Source organism: Lissotriton helveticus, chromosome 11 (genome assembly GCF_964261635.1).
Source record: "Lissotriton helveticus chromosome 11, aLisHel1.1, whole genome shotgun sequence".
NCBI lineage: Eukaryota > Metazoa > Chordata > Amphibia > Caudata > Salamandridae > Lissotriton > Lissotriton helveticus.
Genome location: NC_136072.1, coordinates 1,082,196,882 through 1,082,213,124, shown reverse-complemented (window position 1 = coordinate 1,082,213,124; position 16,243 = coordinate 1,082,196,882). Strand labels below are relative to the sequence as shown.

Sequence of the window (16,243 nt, the reverse complement as noted above, 5' to 3'; positions counted from 1 at the left end):
CCAGTTGGGCTGATGCAGCCACACAAGAGCTCTTTGCCTGACCTCATTGTCACCAATTCAAATCAGAGAGGATCCATGCAGTCTTTCAAGGCTCTCAGGTGAAAAAATGGGCCCTAGAGCAAGGAAGAAAATAGGCCCCCTTGTTGAAGTTTGGAATATAAAATACCGCAATAATCAGGGTTCAGTGGGTCCCGCAGGTCTGTGGGCGCCAGTGCAACTGCACCTGCTGCACCAACAGAAGCTACGCCCCTGTCATAGAGCTGGGTAACATCAATTACTCAGTGCCACAAAGAGCATTAGAAATAAACTTTACATAATGTCAAACGGCAAAAACAAGAGCTTTGTCAGTTCTTGTTCTGTTTCAAACACTCCATACAATCTGTATGAACCCTCTCCACATTTTCCTACTGATAACAAATGCCTTCGCTCCCAGAAAAAAACTTTCTGGGCGGTTAGTGCACATTTGAATAGGAGATGAGACCTCGGAAGAGCCCAGCCCTGCGCCGGACTGCGAGTCACCTCAGAGACCAGAAACAAAGCCCGTCCTCTGCCCATAACTGACCCAAGCGAATCCGTGGAGCAAAGATGAGAACAAAGGGGAAGAAATAAAAGAATAACGAAAACTCATCAAGGAAAATAAATCCCTAAATTACTGCTGTATTTAAAAAGCTGAGAAAACAAAAGAGAACGTAAAGAGTAAACTGAAGCCAAATAGAGTCACCGTTTTGTCCTTGTCACAGATCACAAACCTGCAAGTAAATTGCATTGCAAAATAAACTATCTTATTTTTTAATTACATATTCTCCAGTCTCCGAAGAGACTGTCAAAAATTGCCATTTCGACTATATTTCAAGTCTCCATGACGGGGTTTTGGGTAAAGTTTTCAATAAGCAATAATCGTGCCTCGGTTAAACCTCATTGGCTACGATACTGCCACTGCGCAAAGCTAAACAATTTAGTGTGAATTTCATGCACACTTGCCCTAGTACCTCATGTTACAAAGAACATGATTCCTTTTCCAAAGATGTTATCTGTTTATGCATAACTACTCCTCCACTGCTTCTGATAGGCAATGTAAGACATATAATGGTGTTGTTTTACTAATTTCTATCAGCTCTCTGCCTCAAACCGTCGATAGCCACACGCAGAGAATTATGGGAAATTGTATGCTAAATAGCTGTACAGGTAAGCAGCACCCTCCCAAGTTATGGATTTGATGCTCAGGCAGATATACCTTCACACAAAGATGAGATCTAGGCTGCTAACCATGGGTTGTGGAAAATATAAGAAGCACAAATTCATAATAGCATCCTCATAGGTCCCACTGTCTTCAAATGTTTACTAGAGAAGGAACGGCAATCAATTTAAAGGAAAATAAATTATAGATACATTTTTCCATATTCCATAATGCACGTCTGCCATTTCATGGCACTACATAGTTGCATTTGCTGCATTTCATTTTTAGCTTTAGGAGGTACAATATACTGGTTTCCTGGTTTTCAAAACATTTTAGGGGAAGATTCACAAGGACCTGACGCAACTGCATGGATGCATAAGTTTCCTTGAGTCAGTGCTGAATGTCCTTGTGCCACGATGAATGTGCTGTATTTACAATACAGCGCTCCATGGCGCAAGGATTAACAGATGCGTCAGACATTCTGACGCATCTGTTGGCACAAAAGTGACGCATTGCTGGAAATGCTCATGAAAGTGACGCAAAAAGCCCTGAGTCATAACTTATGCCTGGTCTGTGCAGGCGTAGGGATTTTGACACAGTGAAGGAGTAGAGTGATGTAGTGAAATCTTGTAGATTTCAGTGCGTCAGTTCTAGAAGGCTTTTAGCGTGGGAACGCCCACCCTGCATTCATTATACCTGACGCAGGTATAATGTGATGCGGGACTTTACAATGTGACACATCTCCCTAGATGCGTCACATTGTAAATGGGCCACAACATTTACGCCGCAGCTGCGTCACAATACAGATTTTTATACTTGCCCTATATATGGCTGTGTGTACGTTGTGTGTCTCCGTCTGCATGCAGCATACAAATGTGCCAGATCTGGTAGCCCAGTTGGGCTGATGCAGCCACACAAGAGCTCTTTGCCTGACCTCATTGTCACCAATTCAAATCAGAGAGGATCCATGCAGTCTTTCAAGGCTCTCAGGTGAAAAAATGGGCCCTAGAGCAAGGAAGAAAATAGGCCCCCTTGTTGAAGTTTGGAATATAAAATACCGCAATAATCAGGGATCAGTGGGTCCCGCAGGTCTGTGGGCGCCAGTGCAACTGCACCTGCTGCACCAACAGAAGCTACGCCCCTGTCATAGAGCTGGGTAACATCAATTACTCAGTGCCACAAAGAGCATTAGAAATAAACTTTACATAATGTCAAACGGCAAAAACAAGAGCTTTCTCAGTTCTTGTTCTGTTTCAAACACTCCATACAATCTGTATGAACCCTCTCCACATTTTCCTACTGATAACAAATGCCTTCGCTCCCAGAAAAAAACTTTCTGGGCGGTTAGTGCACATTTGAATGGGAGATGAGACCTCGGAAGAGCCCAGCCCTGCGCCGGACTGCGAGTCACCTCAGAGAGCAGAAACAAAGCCCGTCCTCTGCCCATCACTGACCCAAGCGAATCCGTGGAGCAAAGATGAGAACAAAGGGGAAGAAATAAAAGAATAACGAAAACTCATCAAGGAAAATAAATCCCTAAATTACTGCTGTATTTAAAAAGCTGAGAAAACAAAAGAGAACGTAAAGAGTAAACTGAAGCCAAATAGAGTCACCGTTTTGTCCTTGTCACAGATCACAAACCTGCAAGTAAATTGCATTGCAAAATAAACTATCTTATTTTTTAATTACATATTCTCCAGTCTCCGAAGAGACTGTCAAAAATTGCCATTTCGACTATATTTCAAGTCTCCATGACGGGGTATTGGGTAAAGTTTTCAATAAGCAATAATCGCGCATCAGTTAAACCTCATTGGCTACGATACTGCCACTGCGCAAAGCTAAACAATTTAGTGTGAATTTCATGCACACTTGCCCTAGTACCTCATGTTACAAAGAACATGATTCCTTTTCCAAAGATGTTATCTGTTTATGCATAACTACTCCTCCACTGCTTCTGATAGGCAATGTAAGACATATAATGGTGTTGTTTTACTAATTTCTATCAGCTCTCTGCCTCAAACCGTCGATAGCCACACGCAGAGAATTATGGGAAATTGTATGCTAAATAGCTGTACAGGTAAGCAGCACCCTCCCAAGTTATGGATTTGATGCTCAGGCAGATATACCTTCACACAAAGATGAGATCTAGGCTGCTAACCATGGGTTGTGGAAAATATAAGAAGCACAAATTCATAATAGCATCCTCATAGGTCCCACTGTCTTCAAATGTTTACTAGAGAAGGAACGGCAATCAATTTAAAGGAAAATAAATTATAGATAAATTTTTCCATATTCCATAATGCACGTCTGCCATTTCATGGCACTACATAGTTGCATTTGCTGCATTTCATTTTTAGCTTTAGGAGGTACAATATACTGGTTTCCTGGTTTTCAAAACATTTTAGGGTAAGATTCACAAGGACCTGACGCAACTGCATGGATGCATAAGTTTCCTTGAGTCAGTGCTGAATGTCCTTGTGCCACGATGAATGTGCTGTATTTACAATACAGCGCTCCATGGCGCAAGGATTAACAGATGCGTCAGAAATTCTGACGCATCTGTTGGCACGAAAGTGACGCATTGCTGGAAATGCTCATGAAAGTGACGCAAAAAGCCCTGAGTCATAACTTATGCCTGGTCTGTGCAGGCGTAGGGATTTTGACACAGTGAAGGCGTAGAGTGATGTAGTGAAATCTTGTAGATTTCAGTGCGTCAGTTCTAGAAGGCTTTTAGCGTGGGAACGCCCACCCTGCATACATTATACCTGACGCAGGTATAATGTGATGCGGGACTTTACAATGTGACACATCTCCCTAGATGCGTCACATTGTAAATGGGCCACAACATTTACGCCGCAGCTGCGTCACAATACAGATTTTTATACTTGCCCTATATATGGCTGTGTGTACGTTGTGTGTCTCCGTCTGCATGCAGCATACAAATGTGCCAGATCTGGTCGATCAGTTGTGCTGATGCAGCCACACAAGAGCTCTTTGCCTGACCTCATTGTCACCAATTCAAATCAGAGAGGATCCATGCAGTGTTTCAAGTCTCTCAGGTGAAAAAATGGGCCGTAGAGCAAGGAAGTAAATAGGCCCCCTTGTTGAAGTTTGGAATATAAAATACCGCAATAATCAGCGTTCAGTGGGTCCCGCAGGTCTGTGGGCGCCAGTGAAACTGCACCTGCTGCACCAACAGAAGCTAGGCCCCTGTCATAGAGCTGGGTAACATCAATTACTCAGTGCCACAAAGAGCATTAGAAATAAACTTTACATAATGTCAAACGGCAAAAACAAGAGCTTTGTCAGTTCTTGTTCTGTTTCAAACACTCCATACAATCTGTATGAACCCTCTACACATTTTCCTACTGATAACAAACGCCTTCGCTCCCAGAAAAAAACTTTCTGGGCGGTTAGTGCACATTTGAATGGGAGATGAGACCTCGGAAGAGCCCAGCCCTGCGCCGGACGGCGAGTCACCTCAGAGAGCAGAAACAAAGCCCGTCCTCTGCCCATCACTGACCCAAGCGAATCCGTGGAGCAAAGATGAGAACAAAAGGGAAGAAATTAAAGAATAACAAAAACTCATCAAGGAAAATAAATCCCTAAATTACTGCTGTATTTAAAAAGCTGAGAAAACAAAAGAGAACGTAAAGAGTAAACTGAAGCCAAATAGAGTCACCGTTTTGTCCTTGTCACAGATCACAAATCTGCAAGTAAATTGCATTGCAAAATAAACTATCTTATTTTTTAATTACATATTCTCCAGTCTCCGAAGAGACTGTCAAAAATTGCCATTTTGACTATATTTCAAGTCTCCATGACGAGGTATTGGGTAAAGTTTTCAATAAGCAATAATCGCGCCTCGGTTAAACCTCATTGGCTACGATACTGCCACTGCGCAAAGCTAAAAAATTTAGTGTGAATTTCATGCACACTTGCACTTGTACCTCATGTTACAAAGAACATGATTCCTTTTCAAAAGATGTTATCTGTTTATGCATAACTACTCCTCCACTGCTTCTGATAGGCAATGTAAGACATATAATGGTGTTGTTTTACTAATTTCTATCAGCTCTCTGCCCCAAACAGTCGATAGCCACACGCAGAGAATTATGGGAAATGGTATGCTAAATAGCTGTCCAGGTAAGCAGCACCCTCCCAAGTTATGGATTTGATGCTCAGGCAGATATACCTTCACACAAAGATGAGATCTAGGCTGCTAACCATGGGTTGTGGAAAATATAAGAAGCACAAATTCATAATAGCATCCTCATAGGTCCCACTGTCTTCAAATGTTTACTAGAGAAGGAACGGCAATCAATTTAAAGGAAAATAAATTATAGATACATTTTTCCATATTCCATAATGCACGTCTGCCATTTCATGGCACTACATAGTTGCATTTGCTGCATTTCATTTTTAGCTTTAGGAGGTACAATATACTGGTTTCCTGGTTTTCAAAACATTTTAGGGGAAGATTCACAAGGACCTGACGCAACTGCATGGATGCATAAGTTTCCTTGAGTCAGTGCTGAATGTCCTTGTGCCACGATGAATGTGCTGTATTTACAATACAGCGCTCCATGGCGCAAGGATTAACAGATGCGTCAGAAATTCTGACGCACCTGTTGGCACAAAAGTGACGCATTGCTGGAAATGCTCATGAAAGTGACGCAAAAAGCCCTGAGTCATAACTTATGCCTGGTCTGTGCAGGCGTAGGGATTTTGACACAGTGAAGGCGTAGAGTGATGTAGTGAAATCCTGTAGATTTCAGTGCGTCAGTTCTAGAAGGCTTTTAGCGTGGGAACGCCCACCCTGCATACATTATACCTCACGCAGGTATAATGTGATGCGGGACTTTACAATGTGACACATCTCCCTAGATGCGTCACATTGTAAATGGGCCGCAACATTTACGCCGCAGCTGCGTCACAATACAGATTTTTATACTTGCCCTATATAAGGCTGTGTGTACGTTGTGTGTCTCCGTCTGCATGCAGAATACAAATGTGCCAGATCTGGTAGCCCAGTTGGGCTGATGCAGCCACACAAGAGCTCTTTGCCTGACCTCATTGTCACCAATTCAAATCAGAGAGGATCCATGCAGTCTTTCAAGGCTCTCAGGTGAAAAAATGGGCCCTAGAGCAAGGAAGAAAATAGGCCCCCTTGTTGAAGTTTGGAATATAAAATACCGCAATAATCAGCGTTTAGTGGGTCCCGCAGGTCTGTGGGCGCCAGTGAAACTGCACCTGCTGCACCAACAGAAGCTAGGCCCCTGTCATAGAGCTGGGTAACATCAATTACTCAGTGCCACAAAGAGCATTAGAAATAAACTTTACATAATGTCAAACGGCAAAAACAAGAGCTTTGTCAGTTCTTGTTCTGTTTCAAACACTCCATACAATCTGTATGAACCCTCTCCACATTTTCCTACTGATAACAAACGCCTTCGCTCCCAGAAAAAAACTTTCTGGGCGGTTAGTGCACATTTGAATGGGAGATGAGACCTCGGAAGAGCCCAGCCCTGCGCCGGACTGCGAGTCACCTCAGAGAGCAGAAACAAAGCCCGTCCTCTGCCCATCACTGACCCAAGCGAATCTGTGGAGCAAAGATGAGAACAAAGAGGAAGAAATAAAAGAATTACGAAAACTCATCAAGGAAAATAAATCCCTATATTACTGCTGTATTTAAAAAGCTGAGAAAACAAAAGAGAACGTAAAGAGTAAACTGAAGCCAAATAGAGTCACCGTTTTGTCCTTGTCACAGATCACAAATCTGCATTGCAAAATAAACTATCTTATTTTTTAATTACATATTCTCCAGTCTCCGAAGAGACTGTCAAAAATTGCCATTTCGACTATATTTCAAGTCTCCATGACGTGGTATTGGGTAAAGTTTTCAATAAGCAATAATCGCGCCTCGGTTAAACCTCATTGGCTACGATACTGCCACTGCGCAAAGCTAAACAATTTAGTGTGAATTTCATGCACACTTGCCCTAGTACCTCATGTTACAAAGAACATGATTCTATTTCAAAAGATGTTATCTGTTTATGCATAACTACTCCTCCACTGCTTCTGATAGGCAATGTAAGACATATAATGGTGTTGTTTTACTAATTTCTATCAGCTCTCTGCCCCAAACAGTCGATAGCCACACGCAGAGAATTATGGGAAATTGTATGCTAAATAGCTGTCCAGGTAAGCAGCACCCTCCCAAGTTATGGATTTGATGCTCAGGCAGATATACCTTCACACAAAGATGAGATCTAGGCTGCTAACCATGGGTTGTGGAAAATATAAGAAGCACAAATTCATAATAGCATCCTCATAGGTCCCACTGTCTTCAAATGTTTACTAGAGAAGGAACGGCAATCAATTTAAAGGAAAATAAATTATAGATACATTTTTCCATATTCCATAATGCACGTCTGCCATTTCATGGCACTACATAGTTGCATTTGCTGCATTTCATTTTTAGCTTTAGGAGGTACAATATACTGGTTTCCTGGTTTTCAAAACATTTTAGGGGAAGATTCACAAGGACCTGACGCAACTGCATGGATGCATAAGTTTCCTTGAGTCAGTGCTGAATGTCCTTGTGCCACGATGAATGTGCTGTATTTACAATACAGCGCTCCATGGCGCAAGGATTAACAGATGCGTCAGAAATTCTGACGCATCTGTTGGCACAAAAGTGACGCATTGCTGGAAATGCTCATGAAAGTGACGCAAAAAGCCCTGAGTCATAACTTATGCCTGGTCTGTGCAGGCGTAGGGATTTTGACACAGTGAAGGAGTAGAGTGATGTAGTGAAATCTTGTAGATTTCAGTGCGTCAGTTCTAGAAGGCTTTTAGCGTGGGAACGCCCACCCTGCATTCATTATACCTGACGCAGGTATAATGTGATGCGGGACTTTACAATGTGACACATCTCCCTAGATGCGTCACATTGTAAATGGGCCACAACATTTACGCCGCAGCTGCGTCACAATACAGATTTTTATACTTGCCCTATACATGGCTGTGTGTACGTTGTGTGTCTCCGTCTGCATGCAGCATACAAATGTGCCAGATCTGGTAGCCCAGTTGGGCTGATGCAGCCACACAAGAGCTCTTTGCCTGACCTCATTGTCACCAATTCAAATCAGAGAGGATCCATGCAGTCTTTCAAGGCTCTCAGGTGAAAAAATGGGCCCTAGAGCAAGGAAGAAAATAGGCCCCCTTGTTGAAGTTTGGAATATAAAATACCGCAATAATCAGGGTTCAGTGGGTCCCGCAGGTCTGTGGGCGCCAGTGCAACTGCACCTGCTGCACCAACAGAAGCTACGCCCCTGTCATAGAGCTGGGTAACATCAATTACTCAGTGCCACAAAGAGCATTAGAAATAAACTTTACATAATGTCAAACGGCAAAAACAAGAGCTTTGTCAGTTCTTGTTCTGTTTCAAACACTCCATACAATCTGTATGAACCCTCTCCACATTTTCCTACTGATAACAAATGCCTTCGCTCCCAGAAAAAAACTTTCTGGGCGGTTAGTGCACATTTGAATAGGAGATGAGACCTCGGAAGAGCCCAGCCCTGCGCCGGACTGCGAGTCACCTCAGAGACCAGAAACAAAGCCCGTCCTCTGCCCATAACTGACCCAAGCGAATCCGTGGAGCAAAGATGAGAACAAAGGGGAAGAAATAAAAGAATAACGAAAACTCATCAAGGAAAATAAATCCCTAAATTACTGCTGTATTTAAAAAGCTGAGAAAACAAAAGAGAACGTAAAGAGTAAACTGAAGCCAAATAGAGTCACCGTTTTGTCCTTGTCACAGATCACAAACCTGCAAGTAAATTGCATTGCAAAATAAACTATCTTATTTTTTAATTACATATTCTCCAGTCTCCGAAGAGACTGTCAAAAATTGCCATTTCGACTATATTTCAAGTCTCCATGACGGGGTTTTGGGTAAAGTTTTCAATAAGCAATAATCGTGCCTCGGTTAAACCTCATTGGCTACGATACTGCCACTGCGCAAAGCTAAACAATTTAGTGTGAATTTCATGCACACTTGCCCTAGTACCTCATGTTACAAAGAACATGATTCCTTTTCCAAAGATGTTATCTGTTTATGCATAACTACTCCTCCACTGCTTCTGATAGGCAATGTAAGACATATAATGGTGTTGTTTTACTAATTTCTATCAGCTCTCTGCCTCAAACCGTCGATAGCCACACGCAGAGAATTATGGGAAATTGTATGCTAAATAGCTGTACAGGTAAGCAGCACCCTCCCAAGTTATGGATTTGATGCTCAGGCAGATATACCTTCACACAAAGATGAGATCTAGGCTGCTAACCATGGGTTGTGGAAAATATAAGAAGCACAAATTCATAATAGCATCCTCATAGGTCCCACTGTCTTCAAATGTTTACTAGAGAAGGAACGGCAATCAATTTAAAGGAAAATAAATTATAGATACATTTTTCCATATTCCATAATGCACGTCTGCCATTTCATGGCACTACATAGTTGCATTTGCTGCATTTCATTTTTAGCTTTAGGAGGTACAATATACTGGTTTCCTGGTTTTCAAAACATTTTAGGGGAAGATTCACAAGGACCTGACGCAACTGCATGGATGCATAAGTTTCCTTGAGTCAGTGCTGAATGTCCTTGTGCCACGATGAATGTGCTGTATTTACAATACAGCGCTCCATGGCGCAAGGATTAACAGATGCGTCAGACATTCTGACGCATCTGTTGGCACAAAAGTGACGCATTGCTGGAAATGCTCATGAAAGTGACGCAAAAAGCCCTGAGTCATAACTTATGCCTGGTCTGTGCAGGCGTAGGGATTTTGACACAGTGAAGGAGTAGAGTGATGTAGTGAAATCTTGTAGATTTCAGTGCGTCAGTTCTAGAAGGCTTTTAGCGTGGGAACGCCCACCCTGCATTCATTATACCTGACGCAGGTATAATGTGATGCGGGACTTTACAATGTGACACATCTCCCTAGATGCGTCACATTGTAAATGGGCCACAACATTTACGCCGCAGCTGCGTCACAATACAGATTTTTATACTTGCCCTATATATGGCTGTGTGTACGTTGTGTGTCTCCGTCTGCATGCAGCATACAAATGTGCCAGATCTGGTAGCCCAGTTGGGCTGATGCAGCCACACAAGAGCTCTTTGCCTGACCTCATTGTCACCAATTCAAATCAGAGAGGATCCATGCAGTCTTTCAAGGCTCTCAGGTGAAAAAATGGGCCCTAGAGCAAGGAAGAAAATAGGCCCCCTTGTTGAAGTTTGGAATATAAAATACCGCAATAATCAGGGATCAGTGGGTCCCGCAGGTCTGTGGGCGCCAGTGCAACTGCACCTGCTGCACCAACAGAAGCTACGCCCCTGTCATAGAGCTGGGTAACATCAATTACTCAGTGCCACAAAGAGCATTAGAAATAAACTTTACATAATGTCAAACGGCAAAAACAAGAGCTTTCTCAGTTCTTGTTCTGTTTCAAACACTCCATACAATCTGTATGAACCCTCTCCACATTTTCCTACTGATAACAAATGCCTTCGCTCCCAGAAAAAAACTTTCTGGGCGGTTAGTGCACATTTGAATGGGAGATGAGACCTCGGAAGAGCCCAGCCCTGCGCCGGACTGCGAGTCACCTCAGAGAGCAGAAACAAAGCCCGTCCTCTGCCCATCACTGACCCAAGCGAATCCGTGGAGCAAAGATGAGAACAAAGGGGAAGAAATAAAAGAATAACGAAAACTCATCAAGGAAAATAAATCCCTAAATTACTGCTGTATTTAAAAAGCTGAGAAAACAAAAGAGAACGTAAAGAGTAAACTGAAGCCAAATAGAGTCACCGTTTTGTCCTTGTCACAGATCACAAACCTGCAAGTAAATTGCATTGCAAAATAAACTATCTTATTTTTTAATTACATATTCTCCAGTCTCCGAAGAGACTGTCAAAAATTGCCATTTCGACTATATTTCAAGTCTCCATGACGGGGTATTGGGTAAAGTTTTCAATAAGCAATAATCGCGCATCAGTTAAACCTCATTGGCTACGATACTGCCACTGCGCAAAGCTAAACAATTTAGTGTGAATTTCATGCACACTTGCCCTAGTACCTCATGTTACAAAGAACATGATTCCTTTTCCAAAGATGTTATCTGTTTATGCATAACTACTCCTCCACTGCTTCTGATAGGCAATGTAAGACATATAATGGTGTTGTTTTACTAATTTCTATCAGCTCTCTGCCTCAAACCGTCGATAGCCACACGCAGAGAATTATGGGAAATTGTATGCTAAATAGCTGTACAGGTAAGCAGCACCCTCCCAAGTTATGGATTTGATGCTCAGGCAGATATACCTTCACACAAAGATGAGATCTAGGCTGCTAACCATGGGTTGTGGAAAATATAAGAAGCACAAATTCATAATAGCATCCTCATAGGTCCCACTGTCTTCAAATGTTTACTAGAGAAGGAACGGCAATCAATTTAAAGGAAAATAAATTATAGATAAATTTTTCCATATTCCATAATGCACGTCTGCCATTTCATGGCACTACATAGTTGCATTTGCTGCATTTCATTTTTAGCTTTAGGAGGTACAATATACTGGTTTCCTGGTTTTCAAAACATTTTAGGGTAAGATTCACAAGGACCTGACGCAACTGCATGGATGCATAAGTTTCCTTGAGTCAGTGCTGAATGTCCTTGTGCCACGATGAATGTGCTGTATTTACAATACAGCGCTCCATGGCGCAAGGATTAACAGATGCGTCAGAAATTCTGACGCATCTGTTGGCACGAAAGTGACGCATTGCTGGAAATGCTCATGAAAGTGACGCAAAAAGCCCTGAGTCATAACTTATGCCTGGTCTGTGCAGGCGTAGGGATTTTGACACAGTGAAGGCGTAGAGTGATGTAGTGAAATCTTGTAGATTTCAGTGCGTCAGTTCTAGAAGGCTTTTAGCGTGGGAACGCCCACCCTGCATACATTATACCTGACGCAGGTATAATGTGATGCGGGACTTTACAATGTGACACATCTCCCTAGATGCGTCACATTGTAAATGGGCCACAACATTTACGCCGCAGCTGCGTCACAATACAGATTTTTATACTTGCCCTATATATGGCTGTGTGTACGTTGTGTGTCTCCGTCTGCATGCAGCATACAAATGTGCCAGATCTGGTCGATCAGTTGTGCTGATGCAGCCACACAAGAGCTCTTTGCCTGACCTCATTGTCACCAATTCAAATCAGAGAGGATCCATGCAGTGTTTCAAGTCTCTCAGGTGAAAAAATGGGCCGTAGAGCAAGGAAGTAAATAGGCCCCCTTGTTGAAGTTTGGAATATAAAATACCGCAATAATCAGCGTTCAGTGGGTCCCGCAGGTCTGTGGGCGCCAGTGAAACTGCACCTGCTGCACCAACAGAAGCTAGGCCCCTGTCATAGAGCTGGGTAACATCAATTACTCAGTGCCACAAAGAGCATTAGAAATAAACTTTACATAATGTCAAACGGCAAAAACAAGAGCTTTGTCAGTTCTTGTTCTGTTTCAAACACTCCATACAATCTGTATGAACCCTCTACACATTTTCCTACTGATAACAAACGCCTTCGCTCCCAGAAAAAAACTTTCTGGGCGGTTAGTGCACATTTGAATGGGAGATGAGACCTCGGAAGAGCCCAGCCCTGCGCCGGACGGCGAGTCACCTCAGAGAGCAGAAACAAAGCCCGTCCTCTGCCCATCACTGACCCAAGCGAATCCGTGGAGCAAAGATGAGAACAAAAGGGAAGAAATTAAAGAATAACAAAAACTCATCAAGGAAAATAAATCCCTAAATTACTGCTGTATTTAAAAAGCTGAGAAAACAAAAGAGAACGTAAAGAGTAAACTGAAGCCAAATAGAGTCACCGTTTTGTCCTTGTCACAGATCACAAATCTGCAAGTAAATTGCATTGCAAAATAAACTATCTTATTTTTTAATTACATATTCTCCAGTCTCCGAAGAGACTGTCAAAAATTGCCATTTTGACTATATTTCAAGTCTCCATGACGAGGTATTGGGTAAAGTTTTCAATAAGCAATAATCGCGCCTCGGTTAAACCTCATTGGCTACGATACTGCCACTGCGCAAAGCTAAAAAATTTAGTGTGAATTTCATGCACACTTGCACTTGTACCTCATGTTACAAAGAACATGATTCCTTTTCAAAAGATGTTATCTGTTTATGCATAACTACTCCTCCACTGCTTCTGATAGGCAATGTAAGACATATAATGGTGTTGTTTTACTAATTTCTATCAGCTCTCTGCCCCAAACAGTCGATAGCCACACGCAGAGAATTATGGGAAATGGTATGCTAAATAGCTGTCCAGGTAAGCAGCACCCTCCCAAGTTATGGATTTGATGCTCAGGCAGATATACCTTCACACAAAGATGAGATCTAGGCTGCTAACCATGGGTTGTGGAAAATATAAGAAGCACAAATTCATAATAGCATCCTCATAGGTCCCACTGTCTTCAAATGTTTACTAGAGAAGGAACGGCAATCAATTTAAAGGAAAATAAATTATAGATACATTTTTCCATATTCCATAATGCACGTCTGCCATTTCATGGCACTACATAGTTGCATTTGCTGCATTTCATTTTTAGCTTTAGGAGGTACAATATACTGGTTTCCTGGTTTTCAAAACATTTTAGGGGAAGATTCACAAGGACCTGACGCAACTGCATGGATGCATAAGTTTCCTTGAGTCAGTGCTGAATGTCCTTGTGCCACGATGAATGTGCTGTATTTACAATACAGCGCTCCATGGCGCAAGGATTAACAGATGCGTCAGAAATTCTGACGCACCTGTTGGCACAAAAGTGACGCATTGCTGGAAATGCTCATGAAAGTGACGCAAAAAGCCCTGAGTCATAACTTATGCCTGGTCTGTGCAGGCGTAGGGATTTTGACACAGTGAAGGCGTAGAGTGATGTAGTGAAATCCTGTAGATTTCAGTGCGTCAGTTCTAGAAGGCTTTTAGCGTGGGAACGCCCACCCTGCATACATTATACCTCACGCAGGTATAATGTGATGCGGGACTTTACAATGTGACACATCTCCCTAGATGCGTCACATTGTAAATGGGCCGCAACATTTACGCCGCAGCTGCGTCACAATACAGATTTTTATACTTGCCCTATATAAGGCTGTGTGTACGTTGTGTGTCTCCGTCTGCATGCAGAATACAAATGTGCCAGATCTGGTAGCCCAGTTGGGCTGATGCAGCCACACAAGAGCTCTTTGCCTGACCTCATTGTCACCAATTCAAATCAGAGAGGATCCATGCAGTCTTTCAAGGCTCTCAGGTGAAAAAATGGGCCCTAGAGCAAGGAAGAAAATAGGCCCCCTTGTTGAAGTTTGGAATATAAAATACCGCAATAATCAGCGTTTAGTGGGTCCCGCAGGTCTGTGGGCGCCAGTGAAACTGCACCTGCTGCACCAACAGAAGCTAGGCCCCTGTCATAGAGCTGGGTAACATCAATTACTCAGTGCCACAAAGAGCATTAGAAATAAACTTTACATAATGTCAAACGGCAAAAACAAGAGCTTTGTCAGTTCTTGTTCTGTTTCAAACACTCCATACAATCTGTATGAACCCTCTCCACATTTTCCTACTGATAACAAACGCCTTCGCTCCCAGAAAAAAACTTTCTGGGCGGTTAGTGCACATTTGAATGGGAGATGAGACCTCGGAAGAGCCCAGCCCTGCGCCGGACTGCGAGTCACCTCAGAGAGCAGAAACAAAGCCCGTCCTCTGCCCATCACTGACCCAAGCGAATCTGTGGAGCAAAGATGAGAACAAAGAGGAAGAAATAAAAGAATTACGAAAACTCATCAAGGAAAATAAATCCCTATATTACTGCTGTATTTAAAAAGCTGAGAAAACAAAAGAGAACGTAAAGAGTAAACTGAAGCCAAATAGAGTCACCGTTTTGTCCTTGTCACAGATCACAAATCTGCATTGCAAAATAAACTATCTTATTTTTTAATTACATATTCTCCAGTCTCCGAAGAGACTGTCAAAAATTGCCATTTCGACTATATTTCAAGTCTCCATGACGTGGTATTGGGTAAAGTTTTCAATAAGCAATAATCGCGCCTCGGTTAAACCTCATTGGCTACGATACTGCCACTGCGCAAAGCTAAACAATTTAGTGTGAATTTCATGCACACTTGCCCTAGTACCTCATGTTACAAAGAACATGATTCTATTTCAAAAGATGTTATCTGTTTATGCATAACTACTCCTCCACTGCTTCTGATAGGCAATGTAAGACATATAATGGTGTTGTTTTACTAATTTCTATCAGCTCTCTGCCCCAAACAGTCGATAGCCACACGCAGAGAATTATGGGAAATTGTATGCTAAATAGCTGTCCAGGTAAGCAGCACCCTCCCAAGTTATGGATTTGATGCTCAGGCAGATATACCTTCACACAAAGATGAGATCTAGGCTGCTAACCATGGGTTGTGGAAAATATAAGAAGCACAAATTCATAATAGCATCCTCATAGGTCCCACTGTCTTCAAATGTTTACTAGAGAAGGAACGGCAATCAATTTAAAGGAAAATAAATTATAGATACATTTTTCCATATTCCATAATGCACGTCTGCCATTTCATGGCACTACATAGTTGCATTTGCTGCATTTCATTTTTAGCTTTAGGAGGTACAATATACTGGTTTCCTGGTTTTCAAAACATTTTAGGGGAAGATTCACAAGGACCTGACGCAACTGCATGGATGCATAAGTTTCCTTGAGTCAGTGCTGAATGTCCTTGTGCCACGATGAATGTGCTGTATTTACAATACAGCGCTCCATGGCGCAAGGATTAACAGATGCGTCAGAAATTCTGACGCATCTGTTGGCACAAAAGTGACGCATTGCTGGAAATGCTCATGAAAGTGACGCAAAAAGCCCTGAGTCATAACTTATGCCTGGTCTGTGCAGGCGTAGGGATTTTGACACAGTGAAGG

At 42.4% G+C, this 16,243-nt stretch overlaps 8 non-coding genes across 8 annotated transcripts; all 8 read right to left on the bottom strand.

The window, feature by feature from the left end:
* Nucleotides 1–808: 808 nt before the first annotated feature.
* Nucleotides 809–948, bottom strand: LOC144793667 (U4 spliceosomal RNA). The gene has a single exon (XR_013603144.1). It is a non-coding gene; the product is annotated as a U4 spliceosomal RNA (small nuclear RNA).
* A 1,929-nt stretch (nt 949–2,877) lies between these two features.
* Nucleotides 2,878–3,017, bottom strand: LOC144792988 (U4 spliceosomal RNA). Its single transcript, XR_013602664.1, has one exon. It is a non-coding gene; the product is annotated as a U4 spliceosomal RNA (small nuclear RNA).
* Nucleotides 3,018–4,946: 1,929 nt separating this feature from the next.
* Nucleotides 4,947–5,086, bottom strand: LOC144793694 (U4 spliceosomal RNA). Its single transcript, XR_013603169.1, has one exon. It is a non-coding gene; the product is annotated as a U4 spliceosomal RNA (small nuclear RNA).
* A 1,918-nt stretch (nt 5,087–7,004) lies between these two features.
* On the bottom strand, nt 7,005–7,144 carry LOC144793679 (U4 spliceosomal RNA). The gene has a single exon (XR_013603155.1). It is a non-coding gene; the product is annotated as a U4 spliceosomal RNA (small nuclear RNA).
* A 1,929-nt stretch (nt 7,145–9,073) lies between these two features.
* LOC144793666 (U4 spliceosomal RNA) lies at nt 9,074–9,213 on the bottom strand. The gene has a single exon (XR_013603143.1). It is a non-coding gene; the product is annotated as a U4 spliceosomal RNA (small nuclear RNA).
* A 1,929-nt stretch (nt 9,214–11,142) lies between these two features.
* On the bottom strand, nt 11,143–11,282 carry LOC144792987 (U4 spliceosomal RNA). The gene has a single exon (XR_013602663.1). It is a non-coding gene; the product is annotated as a U4 spliceosomal RNA (small nuclear RNA).
* Nucleotides 11,283–13,211: 1,929 nt separating this feature from the next.
* On the bottom strand, nt 13,212–13,351 carry LOC144793693 (U4 spliceosomal RNA). The gene has a single exon (XR_013603168.1). It is a non-coding gene; the product is annotated as a U4 spliceosomal RNA (small nuclear RNA).
* Nucleotides 13,352–15,269: 1,918 nt separating this feature from the next.
* On the bottom strand, nt 15,270–15,409 carry LOC144793678 (U4 spliceosomal RNA). Its single transcript, XR_013603154.1, has one exon. It is a non-coding gene; the product is annotated as a U4 spliceosomal RNA (small nuclear RNA).
* Nucleotides 15,410–16,243: the final 834 nt, after the last annotated feature.